Source organism: Rousettus aegyptiacus, unplaced genomic scaffold (assembly GCF_014176215.1).
Source record: "Rousettus aegyptiacus isolate mRouAeg1 unplaced genomic scaffold, mRouAeg1.p scaffold_m13_p_10, whole genome shotgun sequence".
Lineage (NCBI taxonomy): Eukaryota > Metazoa > Chordata > Mammalia > Chiroptera > Pteropodidae > Rousettus > Rousettus aegyptiacus.
In genome coordinates this window covers 38,397,534-38,422,606 of record NW_023416285.1, presented here as the reverse complement: position 1 = coordinate 38,422,606, position 25,073 = coordinate 38,397,534, and the positions used below count along the sequence as shown (strand labels likewise).

The 25,073-nt window shown below is 31.7% G+C and overlaps 1 protein-coding gene across 7 annotated transcripts in view; it reads left to right on the top strand.

The window, feature by feature from the left end:
• Nucleotides 1-25,073, top strand: part of CCSER1 (coiled-coil serine rich protein 1) — a 1,108,427-nt gene that overhangs the window by 461,444 nt on the left and 621,910 nt on the right. The window lies entirely within an intron of this gene.

Genomic DNA, 25,073 nt, shown 5'->3' with positions numbered 1-25,073 from the left:
ACAGTCACTTCATGCACGGATTGTAAAATGAACTGCTTTAATATGTAAGAATCTTATTTTAAATGTTAAAATCCTTTTTTGTTTTATTTCGTTTGGTTTTTGTTTTCATTCTACTTGGTAAATAAAGGCAAGGTTTGAAATAGAAATTAATACTTTATGGGACACATTGTTTGCCTTGCGTGTAAGAGACACTGATTTCATTGTAATAGTTTGATGTCACAAAATAGAGGTTTCAAATCTTTTGTTTATAACAATTTAAGAAATAAATTTAGAATGAATATTCAGTCCTCATTGAGCAGTTAAATTTTCATTTATCACTCTAGGTCACAATTAACTAATTACCTAATCTTTACAAAATAATGGTCAAATCAAGAATTACAATATGGATTAATTACTCCAAACACATTGTACTTCAAAAATATTTAAGTAAATATGCCAATAAGTATTTAAGTAATATAATTAGAAGAATTCTTCAGTTTGAAAGGCTATGTACATTACAGATATGAAGTGATCTATCTATCTATCTATAGCTGTTTAAGATTAGCTATTTCTATGTAAGCCTAAGCTTATAAATTAGCTTCTTTATATTTGTGCCAGGGATATTTGGATTCATTTGGATTATTATAAATAATGACACTTCTTAAGATCATAGGGAAAATAAGAAAAACTTGGGAAGCTGAGATTATGCACTTACGTGTAACAGAAAGTTTGAAGACAGCTGGATGTATATTTTGGGGTTTATTATGACTTTCATGATTTTTGTATTTATTGTAAAATTGTTATTATTGTGGGTTTTTTTAAATTTTTCATATGACTACTGTATTTTATTGCTTACACCTGCTACAGTGGCTGGCATGTGTTTTCATATACTAAGTATTTGCTGTATTATTAAAATGAAAATAATAGAAGACTATGCATTTCATTGTGGATATTAGTTTTCTAATTATGCATGTTTTGTTGCTTAATGACAGACAGTAATAACTATTCAAAGCTCATTTTACATCAGAGAATTGTTAAATACTGAATAGTATTCTGACTACATTATTTATTGGGAAATATTTCTATAGTGTTTTACAACAAAAGGAGAACATAATATGAATGTTGCAAAGCTTAGTGTTACTTTATATTTTCATCTTATGGTGTATGGGACAGAATTTACAGAAGAATCATATCATTAATAAGATTTTAATTGGATTTTCAAAGTGTCATCAGGAGCCATTATTTTCTTTTTAACATTGTGATAATGCTTCCATTCCTTGAAAATTAATTTTTCGACAGGTAAAAGAAAAGGTCAGGTATATTCCAAAATCAGCTGACATAAAACTAATATATATATATATATATATATATATATATATATATATTTTGTTGTCGTTGTTGTTAGTTTTTCCAGTTCACTCTGAGATCGATATTGTTTCTGTGTTAATGTGTATAAGTGGTTTTACCAGTAATTAAAACTTCCAAGTGCTTATAATATGTAATATTGGCTTTTGGTAGCTTATAAAGGAACTCTTGATTTTCTTCTTTTGTGAAAGGAATATTATTTAAATTTTTCAAAAATATTTCATTAGATATAAAAACATCCAACTAGTATTTAAAATTATTTAAAGTATGAAATTATGATATAAAACTGTTACATTTGCTTCTTTTATTTTTATATTACAAACTGTCATGCAAATTAGTAATAGAATACTTATTTATCCTTATATGAATACAAAATATATAGAACACTTTTTGAGATACACCTTAACACTATAATGCATTATAATTACAAAAATGTGTTGAAAAGTATTTAACACATAGAAGACATTTAAATTTTCTTATAACCACTTCCTGAAAATTTTTGATATAATTTATTTGTGTCTAAAACTTCGTTTAAAATGATGATATTTGACTAAATGGTAACTAGAAACAAAATGATTTTTTTCCTTATTCCCCATGTATGTGGCATCGTCTTTCAAGTTAATATAACTTCTCTCTAACTCCTTAGCTTCCTTTTCTAAGACAGCAATTCCAGTACCCAACTCTATAAGCATCTGCCCTAATATTAGAAGACAAAGCTTTTTAAAGATAAGCTTTGATGGTTGATTGAGGGAATTGATTTTACCTTTCCTCCTGTGAAGTAATTAAGCTGCTAAAAGAAATGTATTCCATTCTTTCTCTTGGTCTAAAATATTCTGTTTTGGCTCAAGTGTTTATCAAGGTGAATGTTTTCCTTTAATTTTCTTCAGAATGATATTCAGATTAAATTGATTTTAACCATATCATTTGAAAAAATAACAAATGGTATGAGATATATGTGTGTGTGCGTGTGTGTGTGTGTGTATAAGTTATAATTATTTTATAATTACCTTCCCTCTATTATCTCTGTCTTCATTCTTGAATGTTAAATGAGAAATTAGTTATCAATAGGCCAATAGTATCACAGTCAAATCTGTTCAATTGAATGTGGAAGAAAACTGAGTAGCATCCTTGAGGCTCTCACAAGGAGTCAAGAGAGGTAGGTTAAACTTTGGAGATACATGAATTAAAGATGACAATTAAATCTTGTTTAGGACCAGATGTTTATTTTCCATAATAAAGCAGTATTTTTCAACACTGTTAGTACTGGAGCCCATTCTTCAATTTAATTTTTAAACATAAACAGTTGTACAGTGAAAGATAGTCCAAGCTTCATATGCTTACTTGCTTCTGTATTTTGTTCACAGAGCAGTTTACATCCTACTAAACTGCATAAACTCGCCCTTACCATTTAAAACCCATTGCTGTTGTGTTTTGTTTGACTTAGCTAGCCTTTCAAAAATCAGGATATTTCCCACAAAAATTCATCCAGTCTTCCCTTAAACGGGTGCAGGGAACTTTGCATCTTTCAGTTAGAACTGATTGACTGAAGATAAGTGAGATTTCTCTACCTAGACAGGGCACGTAAATGCCATTTCACCATAGTCATCACCATTCCTTAGTGTATTCATGTCTGGCCATGAAAGCATTAGAATATATTCCTTCATAGAAGAAGATATATCATGAATAGCCCTTTACATATGCTGCAAGTAATAACCTCACAGATTTCTCAGTCAGACTCTTAGTGCTGAGAAATTTCTAAGATTACAAGTGCATATAATTGTACAGACTATCGTTATGAACACACATTTAGAAACAAAAGACCAATGTATAACCTCTATTTTTAAATAAATATTCAGCATTACATAAACTATATACACTAGTGTTCTGTCATATGCCAGTACATCAGTACGGAAGGCCAAGGGATAATTACTTTTGCATGGGTCGGAATAATATTTTACCAAGTAACCATAATAGAATCAAGAAAGTTCAAGATCATTCATCTAAGACTTTGATTTGAAAAAATAAAAAAAAAAATAGTGCTTAACTGTTAATTACATTTTTTTGTAGTTTTTCTATAGAATAACGCTGAACCAAGTTGACATTATCAATTTTGATATTCCCATTTTACACTGTTCTCCTTTTTCTCCCTGCCATTCTCTGATTTCTCTCAACTGTCTAATCACTTCCAATCTAACCTACTTTCCCTCTCCCTGTGTTAGGCTCAAAGATGCTACGGGGCCACCAAATATTACTGTTTCTTAGTAGGATGAACTTTTTAATTTATTTGTTTATTAATAGCCTCAATCCATCCCTGGAACTAACACTCTTGAAGCTAAAGCTGGTTCATTGTTCCTGACCCCTCTATAATAAAACACATTATTATGAGCAATATGCTTTTTGCCAACCACATTCATCACATATTTTAAAATTTACTTATACTTCAGTGAAGCATGGCTGCTAGATTTGGTCTTTTTTTCCTCCAAAAATATCTTTTCTTTGATTAGATATTAGAAAGAGATATTTTCCTATCTTACCCTTTTATCTTTATCCTATGATAAATGCAACAGAATAGAAACAGATTTAACTCTATTTTTCTTTAGACTGCTTCAGAAGTATCCTTCATTCACCAATCTTCAAAGTCTAAAAATAAGCAAAAATAAATCATTGCCTTTTTTAGCCCATAGACTGCTGCTTCTCTGTGATATTTGGGGGAGTGTCTAATGAGGTCGGGTGCCCTGTGCCTAGAATGTATAATGGAGCCACCCTCTCTGAAGTCTAGCTGCCTTCCCCAGGAGCTGCCACAGAGTGGTGCTGGGCTCTTTCCTGGGTCATCTCTCCTTGTGAAATCTGAAATTCTCTTACTCCTTTTCCTCATCCCCAGAAATCACCATTAATCTAGACTAGAGGAACTCTGTCTCTTCAATTTTTTCTTGGAAATTATCCTTTTTTTTAAACAACCAGAGCTTGGAAAAATCTTCTCAATGTAACTTTTTTAGTAACAGAATTGAGGAAAAGAGTTATTTGAGGTGTCCAAAGGTGATTCTGCCATGATATAAACCTCACATTAAGGAGCACAGAGTCACCTTTTTTAAACATGGGACAGAGAAATGGAAATAGAGAAATAAAATAATGTCTCAAAAATCTATCCTGTTATGCAATGCTGGGATGTTAAGGGGAGAAATGATGCTAACTCCCCCTAACTATAGAGCCTAAATTCAGTACTTAATAACATGTACTTTGCCCTCAACTATATAAAATAAATAGTCTATAGCAAAAAATCCAGAGAATATACAACTACCAACCATCAACTATTTGAATGGATCATACATAGAAAAAAATGTTTTTCTGTAGTTTCTGTAATAATCACTTATTTCTAATTTAAGAACAATACTTGTTTTAAGAAAGCCGAAACGAGAATTGGGAACATAAGAGGCAGTGTAGCCTAGTTACGACACTGCCGGGGAACAAATCCCAGTTCTGCCACTCTCTATCTGGGTAACTTCAAGACATTATGTCTCAATTTCACTGTCTATAAAATGGGAACAACAGCAACTACTTTTTCATTTGGTTCTTATAAGGTTAAAAGTTAAGAAATAAAAAAATGCTTAGAATATCATAGAGTGTGCAGTACATGTGTTAGCTGTTTTTTTTTTTTAATGAAAGAGATATCTCTAAGTTTAAGCCAGCAAAGTCCTATACGTTATAAATAAAATGAAACAGAAACATTTTCATTCAGTTCCTCATACTTTATTCCAAATATGAGAGTAGAAATGTATTTTAAACATAAATCCTTTATTTTGATGAAAAATACTGTTTAATATTTATTCCTAGAAGTCATGCTATTGATTTTATACCCACGAGTATTCAGATGAGCTCATATATCATAATCCCTTTATAAAAAAATAATTAATGGAAATATTAATTAATTATGAGGATAAAGAAGTGAATATAATAAATGCTTCTTAAGGGAAAACTAGTAAATATAGTAAAACATTACTTGAAAAAAATATTGCAAAATTGTTACTGTAATCACAAGGACTTATAGTATCTTTTTATCAGGAAAACAAAGTAGTGTATTTTTCTTTAATTTCCGAAGCCTCCCCCAGTGAGTTAACCTAGTAACCTTCTAAATGCAAGGTCCACTAAAGGAACATTATTCAGTCACATTAGATACTTGGAAAAACTACATTGGGAACAAAGCACTTGATATTTTATTCTTTGTATGTTAAACGTTAGTATACTAAGAAGTGTCAGTTTATTTTGTTTGAACATCATAATAGAAAAGAGCACATTTGGAGTCTCCAGGAGAGAGGTCATATTGGTGTCATGACTCTCACAGTATCATCTGTTGTATATCCTACATAGATTTAGATTTTGTGTGTGTGTTTAAATGTCTATTGCTGTTTCTCATTCAATGAATTTAATGGTCTCTATTATTAAAAATTACTTTTTCTATGTCCCAGAAAGAGCCCTAAATGTTATGTTTTGTACTTCCAGCCATTTTTTTTTTGACCAGACTATCTGTAATGAATCAATTTCTTGAGTATTTACCACATGTTTGGTAATATTATAGGCAATGGTGCATTAATGTAAACAACACAGACTAAATTCCTGCTTTCATGGTACTTGGGTTCTAGTGAGGAGAGAAGCAATAAACAAATAAATATATAACATGTCAGCAAGGGTTAATACATGTTATAATGGAAAATAAAGCAAGATTTAGAGGATAGAAAGTTATACTGAAATGTGTTGCTGTTTCAAGAGAATGGTCGAAGAAGGCCACTCTGATTAGGGGATATTTTAGGAGAGGGTCATAATGCAGAAAGGGAGAAAGCCACACATTTCTGTATGGGAAGAAGCCTGAGGACAACAAGTACAAAAGCTGTGAAGCAGAACACTTGGCCTCTTTAAAATCCACAAAATGCCATTGTGGCTGGAGTAGAATGAATGAGGGGGAAGATGATAAGAGGTCAGGTCAGAGAGAAACCAAATCATGAAGGGCCTTGTAAACCATAGTAAAAGACTTGTGATCTTACTTTACAGGAGATGAAAAACCATTTGAATGTTTTGAGAAAAGAATGCCATAATCAAACTTTCTTTTAAAACTATTACTCTAACTTCTATGTAGATAGACAACATGATAGAAGAAAAAAATCAAGGCTCCTATAGGTCAGAAATGATGGTGGCTTAACCTGGAATGATCAAAGTTGTGGAATATGGATGCATTTTGAATGTGAGTCAGCGGAATTGTTAATGGATTGTACATGAAATATCAAAAAAAAATGAGAAAGGAACAATGTCAAAGATTATTTCTAAATCCAACATTCTCTATATTTTCCTATTTGTATTTCTTGCCAGCTTTCTGATGTTGCAAATAAGTAGATATGGTGTAGAGGTTAATCAATTCTTATTTGTTTCTTGGTTTGGTTTAATTTTGTTAGTAGTATTAAGTCAGGAGGACTAAATTCAAAAAGGCAGGTAATGTCAGTTTTACTAGGGCTAATATATTCAATCCTACAAGGCATACTAATTTCTGGTAATCTATTTTCTCTCCTAGATAACTGAAAACCACACTACGAAAGCTAAATTTAACTTATAATTTTATATAGATTCATATAGGTCAGTAATTCTGGGACAGAAACATGATTCCTTAGTGCTTAGTGAAAGAAATAAGCAGGTCAAAAAAGGTCTCCAAGGGATATCTGATGAATTTTGAATATAAAATTATACTAAGATTATATATTTAAGGGATCAATTTATGAAATGATAATATTTTAAGTACACTATGGCATCCATGTATTTCCCTAATGGGAATAAATTTTAAGATGGCTATATTATCTATAATATGTATATTTTAAGCAATTAGTTTGGATGACTTAAAAATAAAATTATTGTTTCAATTCTATTTCTGCATAATAAACCATTTCAGAACTGACAGTCTAAAACGGTAATTCTTTATTGTTGTTTATGATTCTGTAGATTGACTAAACATATCTGAATAGTTCTTATTTGAGGTTTTATAAGTGGGTACAGTAAGATGTAGGATGAGAGTGGAGTTATCTGAAGGATCAAGTGGTGTAGACGTCCAAGGTGACTTCTTCTGGGCTAGCTTGAGTTTTCTCATATTTTGCTGTGGTTTTAGAGTAGGTCGGCTTGTTATATGGCAGCTGGATTCCCCCAGAGTGAATGTTCCCAGGGAAGAGGAAGTGGAAGCTGCTGACCGATTAAGGACTAGATGCAGAGATAGACAGCTTCACATCCTTCACCTCCACATCCTTCTGTGTTGGTGAAGCAGTTACATGGTGTGTCAATGAGTCCCGAAACTACCCTTACATCAGGGATTTGTTAGAAAGATGCAGAGAAACTCAGCATGTAGTTGTACAGAGCACACACACTCTTCTCCCAGCAATGTATGTAATGTTTCTACTCAGTGAAGTTCATTAAAAATTTATCACCCAAAGACTTTATTGGGCCTGGTCGTATAGGAATCCTGAGCCTAGAGCACACAGAAATTACAAACTCTTAGAAAGAAATATGGCGTTCACCATAAACAATGTTTGTGCAAATGGTTTAGGCACAGTTAGCAACTTATCATTTATGAAAAGTTTAACATAAATATAGGACACTGTTTACCAATCAGGTTCTCAGAAACCCACCAAAGCTTAACCCTACAAGCGGTCCTTTCTAAGGATAGTGTATTATTTTTCTCGAGCTGCTATAACCAAATACCATGGAGTAGATGGATTACATAACAAATATATATTTTCTCTCAGTTCTGAAGGCTAGAAGCCCCAGATCAAAGTGCTGCCAAGGGTTGATTTCTGGCAAGACCCTTTCCTTTCTTAGCTTGCAGATGGCTCTCTTCTTTCTATGTTCTCATGTGGCATTTTTTCTGTGCATACACATCCTTGGTATTTTTCTAGTCTTACATGGACACTAGTCATATTGAATTTAGTCCCACCCTAACACCCTCATTTAACTGTGTTGCCTCTTTGAAGATCTTCTCTCCAAATATGGTTACCTTCAAGGTACTAGGAATAAGAGCTTCAACACATGATTTTGGGGAGGAGCATAATTCAGCCCATAAAAGATAGACGGACTCAAGACTGCTACGTTATCTCTTTTCTATACACAAAGCCAATAAAGTGCACCTCTTGATTGGGGAATCTTTAATCTACCATATTAATATATAATTTTTTTCATTAATACAGTTTTTAGTGCTATTAAATTCTTCGTCAGGGCTGAGGAATTTGGGTTAGAGGAAATGTAGAAGAAAATTAGAGATTCCCTTGAAAATTTGTAAATATTTACCAGTGTACTCATTGGATTATTTTTTTTAATACTATTTTAATTTCCATTAAATCAAGGAACTTCACTTAAATGTCACCATATTTATAGTCCTATTTATAATCCTTAAAGTCTTGTGAAGAGTATCAAATAATTAAGTCTTTAAAAATATTTTACTAAATTTTTATTACAAACTCTGAGAGTAAAATTTATATTGAAATAACTACTAAACAATACTTTCTATATTATGCTCGTAGTGTTATTTTATGTTAATTGTTTTACTTTCTGGTTCTGTCAGAATGAATTTTGAATGAACATTATACCTATTATTTGAATTTTGCAGACAGCATTACCGATGTATGATGAATGCTTATATAGTAAAAAAAATTGATAATTTTATATTCTGATAAAACAAATAAAATTATTTTTTACATAAATTAAAGCCAAAATAAATTTTGTTTAATTTGTGTTAAAAGATATGTAATATCTCTAGACATAGTAGACCTCAGGGAGAAGGATTTTAATGAAAAAAAAAAGCAAATATTTTCATATTGCCTACTAGCTTCTTGTTGCTGTCCAAATCTTTCTCATACGTTGTCTAAATGATTTCGGGAAGGCATATACAAGATACAGAACTTGTCAACATTAATATATCTAAAAATAATGGCATACCCCACCCCCTGCATTTCATCCCTAGCTCACACATTAATTTTCTTTTTTAAATTTAAATCTCAGTTTCTTTATCTTTGCATAAGTTGATGCCTTAGATTTCTCCTAACTTATTTGAGCTCTCTGAATGGTACTGATATAAAACATTCTTTGTAAAAAGGCTTAAATTAGCATTGTTTCAAGTGTTGAGCCTTATTCCGTTTGCTTACTCTAATCAAAAAGCCCCTTTGACATATTTAGTGGACAGGCTTTACTGAGCATCTGTTAAAGACAGTCTCAGAAAATTGAATTCAAAGATTTATTTTCTATATCAACATAGCCCTGGAAAACTATAAGATACATAGATTTGGATTGTATTCCAAAACTGGCAAAAGTAAGGAATTTGTAGGAAAAGCTTGAATTAGAATATAAAGCATGTGAGGATAGAATTCAGGTACAGAAGATAATTTTGGATTCAGTTGTATGTAAAACACAGGCTGTTTTAGTGCTGCAAGCAAAATCCTAAAATCAATAAAATTTTGAAAATTGTGGAAATAAAAACAACATTATATGTTTCTTGAAAGAAAATGGATTTCATTATGACCTCAATTTTGGTTTAGGGACCCACTTCAAAGTGGATTGGCATCACTGAAACATTTGTTCTGTCTGCCAACAAGATCCCAGAACAATTTTATTTGGAAACAGTTGAAGTCAACATATGCATAATTGGCTACTGCTCTATTCTTCAGTATATGCTGGTCCTAGATGTCTGAAAAGCCTTGTTATAAAATAAAAGCAGAGGTGGCAGCCATTGCTGTGCACACCAATATGATCTCTTTTAATATCTAATGCTGACATCAGTTATTGGAATTGATTTAAGATTAACACTGCATTTAAGATAATATCATTTTCAATAATTTAAGCAACTGATCTCATCTATAGCACATCTAGTATTTATTTCTTATCTCAGTGTTACTATTTCATATACACTCATTCTTTGTTGATTTTTTAATATAATCTCTAGCATTACTTTAGAGTTTACCTATAAGTATGAAGTATACTGTACCAATTTTTTCTTCAAGTAATAAATTAGCAATCAGGGTAAAATTTAAAGACGGTTGTTCATTATTAACATGCCCATTTGAGATTGATCATGAATATGTGAAGCTATCAGAGGTAGATTCAGCATGAATTTGGTTTATCTGGTAATAACTTTCATCTGTTCTATCTCGGAATTGTCTACTTAAATAACAAATGAATTTTAGAAGTTGAATCATATCAAAATGCATGTACAACTGTAAAGTAAAATATGCATGGCATTAAGTACAATTAAATCTACCATATATCAAGTAATTTAGAAATGACTGTATTTTCCTTGGTAACTACACAAGGTTAGAGACTATTAGACCTAAAATGTTTTAAGACATCGCACATTCATTGCTCTAATTATACAATAGGGAAGTATTAAATGGCCATGATGATATATGCAATAAAATGAGTAAAATATGCAAATATTCTGTTCTGAAGTTTTTGCATCATTCAATTAGCATTTCTTCACTACAGTTTTCACACTACAAATAAATAACTGTGCAGAGACTATTAAAATCATTCTGCCAGGCAAAAGTGGTATATCGATGACACATTGAAAATTGGCTAATAATTATTAAAAATTAGAGAATTTTATTTACCTGTGCCCATAGCAAAGATATTTTTTAACAGTGTTGGGAAATTTGTGAGCATCACTTTAAAGTGCATTCAAAAAAAGATAAAGAAAGGTACAATGTGTTTTGTCAGAAACTTACTTTTATTCTTTTGGATAGTGGATGATCCATAGCACAGAAAATCAAAGGTAAACAATTGCCAAACGGATGTATCAGACTATAGTCAATAGCCTAATAGCATTAATTGTGAAGATAGCTATAATTTGAATATTCTGAGTAACTGTTTATATCAAAATCTCAGCTAAGAAAATTGTGTTTTCATTTAAGTTTTTGCATTATATTATCAGCAGTCAGCTTATGTCTGCACCTGTGCATGTCCTTTTTCTCAAGTAATCTTACTCTAGTAAATCTGATGGGAAACCTTTATGTCAGGAGATGTGACAAACACTCAAAATGTTGGCTAAACCTGTTATTTTAGAATTTTATTGCATATATTTCTTATTAAGAATAAAGACTTGTGTAGTGTACTTAGGCCTTGCATGACCAGAAAGACTTTGGCAGCAATATTTGAGCCTGAAAATTTTTAAAAAGCTGCACAGTATTGTATAATTAAGGGTAGAACAATTAAGCTCACTTTTCTCCCCTAAGTGTCTTTGCCAGGGTAAAGAACCTTTAGCAATGGAGCCAGCAGAAAAATAGAGCCATGCCAGTTGCTGTACCATATTAAAGAGTATTTGGCCACAATTTCTGGTACTAATGCCCACAGGAGTAAAGCCGACACTGGTCTATCTTCTTGTTAACATAGCTGTTTTCTTCTTTCTTGCTTTTTCCCGCAGGACTCAGTAACTTTGTTATATTAGTCCTACTATGTTCATTTCTCACTTTCTGTTACTTTCTTGAATGTGGTGAATCATTCAGAAAAGTTAACAAATATTTATTGAGGTCCTACTAAGTGTAAAACCGAAAACCTATGTGAAGCTACTAGGTCAAAAATATTTTAGTCTGATTTTAGAAAGCTACTGAAAATTATAGTGCTGAGTGTACTTGAACTTACCCTGGAAAAGTGCAAAGTATTTCAATAGTGCAAAGATGAGTTTGAGAAAAGGGAAGAGTCATGAGATCTGAGCCAAGGGTGAAGTAAGAACCCAGGTCTCAAGGCTATGAGGGTCTAGAAATTGTAAATATTCAGTCATGTGTTGCCTGTGTGATAAGGAAGAAGTTGTTTGGTGTGAAGGCTATTACTTGCTTTATAAAGAACTCAGGCTACCTTTTCCAGGCTGTGAAGTAAAGGAAGAAAGCAAGAATGGTGTCAGTCCATTCAGGCTGCTGTAACAAAATACCATAAACTAGGAAGCTAATAAACAACAGAAATTTATTTCTCATTGTTCTGTAGACTGGAAAGCTCAGGATCAAAGCACTGACATTTTCAGTATCCGGTGAGGGCCCACTTCCTAGAAAGTCATCTTTTTCTCTTTTCACTGTAACCTCATGTACTAGAAGGGACAAGGGAGCTCTCTAGGGCTTCTTTTGTAAGGGCACAAATCCCATTCATGAGGGCTTCATTTTCATGACCTAATCACTTCCTAAAGGCCCACCTCATTCTATTATCTTGGTGTGTTAGGATTTCAACATAAAGTTTGTGGGGACACAAATATTCAGACTATATCAAGGTAAACCAATAGTAAGATACAAAGTGAAGAAAATTTTATAATTATTCTTGAGCTCAATTTTTACAGAATGAGTTCTGAACTTCATTTGAAATTTGTCAATTCCTAGACTATCAAATGGTACTAATCAAATACAAAGTATAAAAAATATGAAGAATTTTCATATTTCAACCACTATTATTGATGGCTTGGATCTGTACATAGAGTTTACAGATGATCTAAGCAATTATGAATATATACTAAATGATCCACACTTTTATCTTTACCTAATTGTTATATCTAAAAAGTTATAGTTAATGTATTAGTTTCATTTTGCTGCCATAACAAATTTACCACAAACTCGATGGCTTAAAACAATTCACATTTAATATGTTGTAGTTCTGAAAGTCAGAATTCAGAATCGAATCTCCCTGAACTAAAATCAAGGTGTGGGCAGAGCTGAGTTCTTTTTGGAAGCTGTAGGGGATAATCAATTCACTTGCTTTACTGGAGCTTCTAGAGGTTGCCTGCATTCCTTGGCTCATTGCTTCGCTCCATCTTCAAAACCAGCAATGGGCTTTCAACAATTTCTCATGCTGTAGCACTCTGATTTTGGCTCTTCTGGCTCTTTCTCTAACATTATGGACCCTTATAATTTTCCTGGGTCCACCAGATAATCCAGGAAAATCTCTTTATTTTAAAAGCAAGTGATTAGCTACCGTAATTTCATCTGTAGTCTCCATTCCCCTATGATAGGGACTTATCAGATGAAGGTAGGAGCATGATCCCCCTGTAACAGTTAGTAATGTCATATATAATAATAAGATCTGGGTCACATTCCTGGCAGAGGACTCTTTCTGTTCATAGATGTTGAGCTAATTATTTAAATAATTAGAATACATATTATTCTCCCCCCCCCCCCAATTCTTAAGTGGTTATTAGTACAAAGAAAGGAACATCCATTGTGCTAAATTACACATGCTATTTCCTTTACCTTTAGTGTACTTTCTCATCTTCTCTATCTGGACAACTTCTAATCCTTGCTTTATGCTCAATTAAATGCTGCTCCCTCTGTGAAAAGTCCTTCTAAAATTCACCACAGTATTTTAATTCAACTTCTAATATGGAACTATAAAATTATATTATATATTGTTTATAATCTTTGCCAACAATGTAGGTATTTATAAATGAAGATATTATATTTTATATTCTTTATATTTTCTATACCAGTGCCTAGTATAAAATATATCCTAATATATAATGCAGTAATAATAGATGAATAAGTGAATTATTGAATAGAATGAATGGTGAAAAAAACTTTCACTTAAGACCTAATTTCTTTTCAAGTTTTTGTCCTGTTAAGATTAAAGTAGTCATTGTATTATATTAGAAATTAATAAGCCAAAATATATAATAAAGTCTATCAAGTTGTATAAGTAGTATCAGCCTACCAAATTTTCAATAGCTTATCCTATTTTTTTTTCTACAACTCTAAGTATAGTTGTACCAATCTTAGGTACAAATTATCTGTTATGAGACTAACTCAATGCTAGAGAATTTAGTATTCAGTTGCTCTTGATTGTCACCATCTCATCTGTGTTCCGAAAATTTGGCTCTCCTTTAGCTGGTATTTTTCTGATAACCAGTGTCTAAGAGACAACTGCATTCCTGCCAACCGCCTATTTGGGTTTATAGATATTACCTTTGCTGAGATTTCCATAGCCAAATGTTAGATGTTTTAGGTACAGACTGATTTTTCCACATTAGAAATTGTGAAAGCTGTCTACTTCTTTAGCGTATTAATCCTCAATACACATGATTATGGTCTCATTTTAAGATAAGAAGATCAAAGCTTAGACCAGTTAAGAACCTGACTAAAAATCAGTGCTGATAAATGGCTCAGTTAGAATTCTAACTCAAGATTTTTAAAATTCTAAAGCACTGTGCTACAGAAAGTGTATGGTGTTTTTATTTTAAGCGTGACGCTGACTATTCATTGGTTTTATATAGCTGAAAGAAGTATAAACATAAAAACAGAAGTTGAATAAAGAGGAGAGAAAAGAGAAAAAAAGGAGAAGAGGAGGATAAAAAGCAAAAATAAAAGATATAAGAAAACATCCCTTCATTCTTTAGGTTTTAGGTTTGGCATCTTATTGCTATAATAATCCTCCTAAGATTATGTATTGCTTTTATTAATAGACCTAATAATTTTGAGCCATCTTTGCAATCCTGGAATGAAAGCCACCTGAAGTATTGGTCACTTTTACACATACAGAGGATATAATTTGCTTTAGCTAGTTTAAACAAAAGGGATTTTATTATGGGGTATTTGATAATATACAGAATTTCCTGAAAGGTCAGCAAACCATGTTTGGGTATATAGAGACAAAATACAAGAGATTTCTGCCCGGAAAGGATAGACTATGCTGCCATATTGAGAGCAAGAAAGGAAAAAGCAATGAGGATATGGGTTTTCAGGACTTAATATGTAGATATTTTGTTTCGATTGTTTTGTTTTTAAGAGAGAAAGAATAAGAACTGAAGAATTTCCAGTGTATGGTTTGTTTGGGGTATTATGACTCGGGGAAATAAGGTTGTCTGAGAAAGATGATAAAAGATGATGAAGATAATATTTATCTAGTCATCTCAAACTTTTTTTTTCACTTTGCATTGAATATATTATTATTTCTTTTTAATTTTATTTTTTACTTTTTGACCTCCTTCACCCATTTTTCTCACACCATCTCTAACCTCGACTTTTGGCAATCACCAATATGTTCTCTGTATCTAAGAGCTTAGTTTTGTTTGTTTGTTTGTTTGTTTGCTTTAGATTCTGCATAAAAGAGATAACATAGTATTTATCTTTCTCTGTCTGACTTGTTTCACTTAGCGTAATGCCCTCTATATCTATCCATGTTGTTAAAAATGTCAAAATTTCATTCTTTTCTGTAACTGAATAATATTCCATTGTATATATACACCACAAATTTTATATCCATTCATCCATTGATGGACACAGGTTGTTTCCATATCATAGTTATGTAAATACTGCTACAATAAACTTAAAGGTGTATATATATATATATATATATATATATATATATATATATCCTTTTCAGTTAGTGTTGTTGTTGTTGTTGTTGTTTTTAGATAAATATCCAGAAGTAGAATTGCTAGATCATATGGCAGTTCTATGTTTAATTTTTTGAGGGACTTCCATACTCTTTTCCATAGTGGTTGTACCAATATACAATCCACCAACAGTACACCAGGCTTCTTTTATCTCGACATCCTGGCCAACACTTGTTATTTTCTGTCTTTTTAATGGGGTGATACCTCATCGTGGTTTCGATTTACATTTCCTTGATGATTAATGATGTTGAGCATCTTTTCATGTATCTGTTGGCCATTCATATGTCTTTTTTTTAAAAAAAACTATTTAATTTAGTCTGTTTCCAGTAAGATACACTTTTCTTTACTTTTTCTATTTATTTTTAAATCATCTTATTTTCTTTCTGAAGAGAATAGACTTTGAACTTTTGCTAGGAGTAGAAGGAAAATTTGCCTGGCTGCATGAATACTTTCAACAAGTCTTGTTGTTAGCTTCATTTTTACTTTCATAGGTATACAGCTTTTCTATGCTACAGCAGTAAAAGTAGAGTTGTTTGGGCATGAGGAAGTACACTATTGGCTGAGGTTTCAGATTCCTTGTGTTTATCCGTTTTCTATTTTTCTTTTCCAGCTGTTGCCTACTCTCAAAGTGCTTAGATTTTACAGTGTGTTTTTTTCACAATGTATTTCTTATCTTAAAATGTACCTTTCTTCTACTTTCTGTTAAAAAAACAAATATATATGTTTATATAGTTATATAAGCATGTGCAGTTTTATGATTATTTTTAAAGATCTTTGGAGAATAATCCTGTTAAAACCAAGCTGAATAGTCTATATATGGTTATAAAATATAGAAACAATAAATATTTAATTTTACATGAACATTGGTAAATGATAAGAGCTGCTATCTACTCAGTTTTACAGGACCAAATAAATGGTAGTTAGCATTATGAATTTTAACTTCTTTCTTTTTCGTTACACAGAGTATATTCATTACGTGTTTAAGAAGAAAACCAGTTAAAGAATTTAAAATTGTCTTCTTAGTGAAATATGTCTTAATAAAGCATTGTCTATTAGAAAAGCATAAAAATTCATTGAGTAATTAGTTCTAGATTATGTGTCTATTCTGGAGCTAACTTGTTTTAATTCAGTTTAGTGCATGCAGAGATTTGATGAAAGCTTCAGTGAAGTTTTGCAAAACATGATGTATAAACTCAGATACGTGCATAGAAAGATTCACATATTGTTCAAAATTGTCTCTGAGATGAGTATTAAGTACACATATAAAAAAGTGAGACATATACTACATGGTGTAATAATCATTATTTTGCAGTCTTATAAGTCAATTTTAAAGCTTTAGTCACAAATACAGAATGAGATTTACAAATGTACACAAAATTCTGTTTTTTTAATGTATTCATGCTGTATAATTAGGTTATTAGCTACATAATTTAATATACTTTTATGTGGTGAAAACAGTTTAACTGTTAGCAGCTGCCTCTAAAATAGATTCCTACTTACTTAGATTTAAATTATCTATTGACCTGAGTAAATAATTATAATTTTGTCCTAACACTATGTAACATATGATGTTTATATTCTTCTCAAGAACTCCTTGAGGGAAAAAACTAACCACATATATAGATATATATGTATATAACCATGTATATACACACACACACAGAAATATCAATATAAATAGTGATTTAAGGAAACAACAAAAATATGTACAAAGATTAATGGTAGTTAATATATTAAATAATTGTTGAAGTATTTGAATTTGTCTTTTTGGATTATTGAGTTATGAGATTGTATTTTCAGTTGTTTGCTAGGTGTTGGCATCTTTATGTAATATATTCAATTTGAGTAATCTGTTTTCTAAATTGAGGTTTATGGCTTTTTATTATTATCATAGAACTCATTTTAAGCTATGTGCTTCTTTCTGAATAACAAAGCATTATTTTACACCTATGTTTATATTTTAGACTTCAAATATAAGAGGCAGATAACTCAGAATTTTTTAATTAAAAAATGTAAGACATAAAATTTAAGACAATGTTAAAAGTTATCAGCTTATTCAAATTTCTAATATGGACCATGCCCCAGATGTTTGCTCAGAAGTTGTCTGTTTAGAATGTTGCTCCTGCTAAACCATAAAGCCTTTTAACATTCATGATTTATCTGAAAAGAAGCTAAAAAGTTTTAGTTTCTTGAGCACTTCAATGGGATAGACAGATTTTAAGGGTTTTTTACATATATTTTTCTCAGGAAAAATTCCATAAATTAGGTTAGATGTTTTTAAAAGCCCATTTTCCATAAGAAAAAAAAAAAACTGACTAGAGTCTTTAATATTTCCAATATATCTTCAGTAATTGGCAGAACAAGACTGATTTCAAAACCATGTTTTAAGTGGCCATGCTATACTACAGGTTGTACCTTGAAGAATACGCAATTGTCTGGCTAATTTGATGGCACCTGTATTAATTGGATACTATGGGGACTAGATTAGAGTACCTTTTATGATCATTCAAAGAATGTCTTGACTAGATAATTCAGTATCATAGGAAAGCATGCTATCATGATTTCCACTAATATAAACAATTATAATAAATACTTTTAAATAAATCTAATAGCATATATTTCTTTTTCAATTCCAGCACACTCTCTGTTTCTATGAAATAATTTATGACACATTTTATCTTGGTATTTAAGAATCACATTGTTTTCTGAATCTACAGGAGAGGAGACTTTCCTCTATAATCTTGTCTAGATTTGCTTCTAGGATGTTTGATAAATGTGAGCCTAAAGAAATGTGTTAATCTATATTTGGGTCAGCATAGATAATATTTATAATTTAAAAATTTGATACTCTAATTTATAGTAAGTCATTTTTAAAATATTAGGGGCAGTTTTCATTTTAGGAGGTAAAAGTTCTGGTGATAGTACTGATATGAAAATACTGCATTGTCCTAGGTCAGAATCTTCTTCCCTTTAGTCTTTTCTCTTCTCTAGGCACATTCCCTGGTTGGGGCCATACCATCCATGGCCTGATGCCTGCAAATTATTTTATCTCCATTCACTGGACTGTTGCAATGGTTTCTTACTGGTTTTCCAGGCTCCATTCTTATCTCCCCTACAATCCATTTTCCACATGAGATCCAGAATTTTCTTTATAAAAGATAAGTTGGATTTGTGTCATATCCCTGCTGAAAACACTCCCAGGGTGTCCCATCAAACACAAGCTTAAAGTGAAACTATTTGCCAAGGGCTGTAAATAAGCCTTTTATGTTCTAACCCATGGTAGCTTTTTTTGATCTCATCTCTAATTTCTCTTGCATCTCTTTTGTAGCTTTGGCCATGCTAAACTTCATATTTTTTTTTTTTTCAAACATACCAAGCTCTCTCCTTCCTTAGGACATTTGTATTAACTTTCTTTGTTGTCATCATTCCTGTCTTTCATTCTCCTGACTACATGGCTCACTGCATTTAAGAATCTATATCTATGTTAGTTCATCAGAAGTGCCTTCCCCACCGACCCTATCTAAAATAGCGGTTATATTTCGGCTCTTTTTCCTGTTCTATTTTTTTGTGTGTGTCATTTATTATTTTTCATAGCAAACAACCTTTGCCACCTGATATGATATAGTATGTGTGTATTGAAAATCTGTTTTGCTCAGTAGAATAGAAGCTTAACATGAGCAGGGACTTATTCTGCAGCTCATGCAACAACCACTGGCACAGAATACATATTTAATAAATATTTGTTAAATGAAAAACATATTGTTAACATATATGTTTTTAACATATATGTTTCTATGTATGTAACAGCTCATGTACCTAAGTGTATATATATGTGGGTATGATATGCAGAGAGGTAATAATTTATTTTCATTGTTTAAATTAATAGAAATCATAATAAAATACCCTCCTATCTAGTCAGAACATCCTTCGAGTGGTCGTAAAATGTACTCTAATCTTGTTCCTGTCTTCATCCAGTTAATACAGGTGACATCAAATTAGCCAGACAATTGTGTATAGTTCAAGATACAACCTGTAGTCCAGAAAAAAAAAAGAAAGTTAAGTGTTTTGTTTCTTTTTTTGATGTAATACATTTTGGAGAGGATATTGAACGCTCTTCTTTGTATGCCTTGTCTTTCTCTTAACTTCATCTAATTCTTTTCTGACTTGAAACCTTAGTACCTTGTTTTAGTTTGAAATTGTATTAGCTGCAAGAGCAGAACAAACACACACACAGAAACCGTATAACAGAAGTAGCTTAAACCATATTTTACTTATTCACACATATAAAATAGGTCTCTCAGTAGCAGCTCAAAGGTGTAAGCAGGGCTGTTCCTGGAAGTTATCTGAGATCTCGACTCCTATTATCACTCTATTCTGCTTCTCTCATCTCCAGTTTCTGCATTAAAGGCCACCTCATAGTCTATTGGAGTTCTCATCTGTGCAGCAGTGTTCAGATAGTAATGAGAATGTGGGGGAGGGGAAAAACAGACATACTTGCTAGTTGAGTTGACGTCACATGAGGAGCCATTCTGGAAACACCACACAACACTTATGTGTCATTGGCCAAACCTCACTGCAAGGAAAGCTGGAAAAATGTAATCTTTTAATTAGGTGCATTGCTATCCTAAATAATGTTGGAGTTGTGTTAGTAGGAAGAAGAAGGAAGGGATATTGGTGGGCAAATAACAGTTGGTTTCAAATGCATCTCCAAGTTACTTATAGAACTTATTCTACTGTTATAGTTATTGGCATATGCTTATTTTTCTATTACTTTCTTATACACTCTGTATATCACATTATTGTGATCTCTCTGTAATTTACCATCCCATCTAGCACTGCATTTTACGTAATAGTCAGTAAATACTTGTTTAATTTGAATTCAAATGACTCAAACCTCTTAGCTTGATTTTATTAGCACCTTATTCTGGCAGATGTTAAAAAGCTGGAGAAGCCTGTCTCTTGTATTGCCAGCACTTGTGCAGATATTTTAAAAACAAGAAAAATGAACATATTTTGTTAGTACTGTATTCTCACATAAATGGACAAATTGCCTATTTAAATTAGAAAGAAAACTCAACTGAGGTAGCAACAGACTTTGAAAGAGAACTATTAGCAATGCAAATACTGTTGACTGTGATTTGTATTAAATAAGATAAACAAAATCTTGAACCCTAAAGTAATTTATAAACAAAAAGACTATCAGTTACTTTAATGAAGATAAACACTAGGGGTGGGGGAGTGGAATCTAACAATACTTATTCCTTTGGGTAAATTATAAACTTATATTTCTAAAACATATTTACTATTTTACTCAATATGTTTCTATTTTACTTAAAAAACAAGCTTTTAAAATATATATCAAAATACTTAACAAAAATTTGTTTACTTTCTCTCCAAATGACAAATACACTCTCTGGAAACACCACACAACACTTATGTGTCATTGTATAAGTCTGCAATGATTTCATTAACTTAACATTTGTTTTTATATTGAACACCTATACACAGAAATGCAAGCAACTTTTCTACATTTTCAGGGATGATTCCTGAAGAACAACGTGCCTCAAAATAATCAATTTAAGGTTTGTAATTTAAGTTAGTTAGTATGGTCTTGATCAGTATCTATGTTTCTGAGTAATCTGTAGATTTCTTTTATGGCATTATGTATTATGTCCAGGTATTACTGTCGAATTTGTGTCATGTGCCAAATAACCCCTATTTAAAATTTTGAGGTAGTTATGATGTAGACACATGAATTGTTTAATAATTTTTTTTACAAAAATTGAAAAGATGTGAAAATTATGTTCTCAGCCCGTATGTCAGATTTTGAACTGCAAGAGGACAAAATATGTATTTAATATCCCCTGAGACACTTAGCAGAGTTTCTTACATGTTTTAGATTTATATTAAGTACTTACTGAATGAAAGTAATTCTTAAGTTTCATTAAGTACTTTTTGAAAGTATAGCAGAATAAGTTAAAATGATGAAATAAGAAACACAGAGAACATTTATATATATATTTCCCACTGATATGAATATATTACTTAAACTAAAAATAAATTTATGAAGACTGAGATTAAACCCAGATAAAAACTTTAAGTAACTAGAGGGTAACCTTTTTCCCCCTCTAAAAAAAATAATAATAATAAAATTATTTCCTTTATTAAAAGCTTTATCATGGTTTGCTATTATTTTGTTTCACTTTTAAAGTGGGATTGTGTAAGAGGTAATAAAGCTCCAGTTCTAAAATCCAAAATGTTCCAAAATGTTCCAAAATCCTGGACACTTGATCCATGGAAGCAAGGGAGCAGAAAAGTGCCACATTAAAAGTGGGCAAAGAATTCACATCAAGATATTAATTAGGGAACTAGCTGCAAGGGGAACTCTTAGGTACAAAGGCAAGAGACTAGGTGTTTCACTTCTCCTTCAGTTTTACCTGTGGTGAGCTGAGCCAGGGAGAGCACTGCAAGGGCTATGGAATTTTTCTCTTGAAATCTTGATATTTCTTTCCAGATTTAAATGTGGTATAAAATGGAAAGTAGGGAAAACTCAAAACAGGAAAAAAGACTACTGAGCTGTATGATAACCCCTTTTTCACCCATCAAGAGAAAAAAAAAAAAAAACCTGAATTACATTTTTGTAGTCAAAATAATAGAATATAAAATGAAAAAAAAATATATGGTGCTTTTTATCTTTGATATGCTATTGGGGAAATTGCTTAGTAATTTGAAATATTAATTGTAGAATTAAAAACTTAAAACTTTATATTAAGGAAAAATAAATTATTACCATAAACCCAAATATTTAAATACACTGATAAGTGATGGGATAATTTTTCTAAAATCCAAATGGATTGACTTTCATAAATACAATTTAGATAGCACCTCTAAATTAGATACCTATTAGATAGGTTCACTAAGTGAAATGAAAGAAGTTCAGATGTCTCTCAGTGATGGTTAAGGAAGATGAACTGTTGAGAAAGGGAACTTAATGATATTTCAGACTATTGTATCTAAATTTTCCCCATTTAACAATATGAAATCTACTGTGCACCTCATGTATAATTTTACTATTTATAAAACAATTTTAACTTTAAAATAATGCTTTAGGGGATGACAAATACCATTTTTCTCTATCTAAGTTCTTGACTAGAATCCCTGTGACAGATTAATGAGAAAAAAAAACATACAAAATTATTTAATATAAGTTTTACATGACATAGGAGCTTTCATTAGGAAATGAAGACACAGAAACAGGTTAACACTGTTTTTATGCTAGGCTTGATGAAGAGTGACAAGTCATGGAAAGCTGCAATAGGACAAAGTGTAGTAAACTGGGGGAAACAAAGCAAAGCCTGTTTGTTCAGTGTCCTTCTCTGTGTCTTGATCTTCAGAGATAAGTATTCTTTCCTCCAGGTATAGGAAGGGCGCCTCTCACAGGGGGTTTTATTACCTGCTTTAAAGGAAGGTTAGAAAGTCCTTCTGTACCTGCCATTTTCAAATTCCTTCAACTTAGAATATTTAATATGCCAAGATGCCATATTTGGGGGATAGCATGTCCCAAACCTCATCAATGATAAACTAAATGTGATTTTTAAGATGTTTTCCAAATATAGTGTGCCAGATCCTGTAAAGGTGCTCAAATGTAGATGCAGACTGTGTTCTCTTAGAGATTAAAAATAGTGTGTTGAATAAGAAAATAACACAAAAATACTATAATAGGTTGACTAAAATAATGAAAAGAGATGTAGTTCAGTAGTCTCATGGTGATGTTCAAGGTGGACAAACTCTTTGTTGGGAAAGGGAACTTGATATTCCAGACTATTGTATCTGAATTTTTGCCTTTTTGTCATGAGATCTTAGTACCATTTAACATCCTCCCTCTAATTCCTTTTCTCTTAATTTTTTTTTTTATCTGCTCTGTTGGAACAACTTATGCCTCCTCTTATCATCTGTATGACCAAAGCTTAGTCATCCTTAAAGTCAAAAATTTATTAGCAAATTCTCTTAGCAATATTTCTGGACACCAATACTTCCTCCCAAGTAGGAGACAGTATCTTTCTTTTGGGCTAATTCTCTGCACCCCTCAAAACAAGCTTAATCATGGTATCTATGACAGCTAATAGGAATGACTACTTACCTATTTCTCCATTATACTGTAAATGATCTGATGGTAAATGTGATGTCTTATTTATATCAGAATCAGTTGCATATAATGCATTATCTAGAATGCATAATCCATAACAGACTTTCAGTAAATCTCACTGAATAGAAAGGATAACTAGAAAATTACATCTAGTTTTTCAAAATCTTGGGGAATAGAAAAAAACTCAAGCCATCTCAATAAACATGAGTTTATTTTGTTTGTAAATAAAACAGGAAATTAAGGGGAGAAGGAACTAGCCTCAAAAGCAAAATAGCCAAAACTAGTGGTGTACTGATAAATATTTATTAATTAGTTCTTTAAAAGAAAAAAAAAGAAAAACAAACAAACAAACAAAAAACCCATCCAAACTGATTAGTAGCTTACCTCAATTTTCTTTTGTTTCTAGTTGGTAACTTCCGCTTTGGTTGGCTTCTGTTGCCATATAATTCCTCCATGTCATGTCTTCTATTCACTAATGTCTGTATCCTTCTGTGCTACCGAATATCTCATGTTTATTCTCCCACATACATTTGGGATAGCTTCCTATTTAAACTTATTGAGAGAAATTTGTATTGATTGGCAAGTTACATTCTGGTATAAAATCCTTAGGTTAATGCCCTCATTAGTAGTTTCCTGTTAAGATTCTGCCAAGAAATCTTCAGAGCCAAACTGCTCCCACTTGCCCATTATTCAGTTGTGGCTAGGGCTAGCATCACAGAATCACCTGATTTGATAAAACAAAACCTATAAGTAAGAAACTTCTCGAGATAGCTATGGGAGTGGCAAGTTCTCTGAGGTTGTGCTGTGTATGCATAACCTTTTCTGTGAGAGAGAGCCATGAGATACGCTATATTCCTCAAGGACAGAGATAAGCATGTGCCACAATTTAAAAGCTCTTTGATGAGTATTTTCATATACTGAAAATACTGCTGATATAATCTAATTATACAAAATAATTAAAATTTTCCTATAAACTTGATCATATGGTCATAAGTTGCAATTGTTTTTTTCTTAATCTGTCTAGATACTACCTTTCAATTTAAGTCAAGCAAAAGACCTTAATTCATAAATGTCTGAAACAACTTGGTAAAGTGCAACTATGAGATATGCACATTCATTTTTAAACCTATTAAATTTATTTTTCTAAAGGTAAATATACACATTTAGAAATGCTGTATATATGTAGAATATATATATTTAGAAATATAG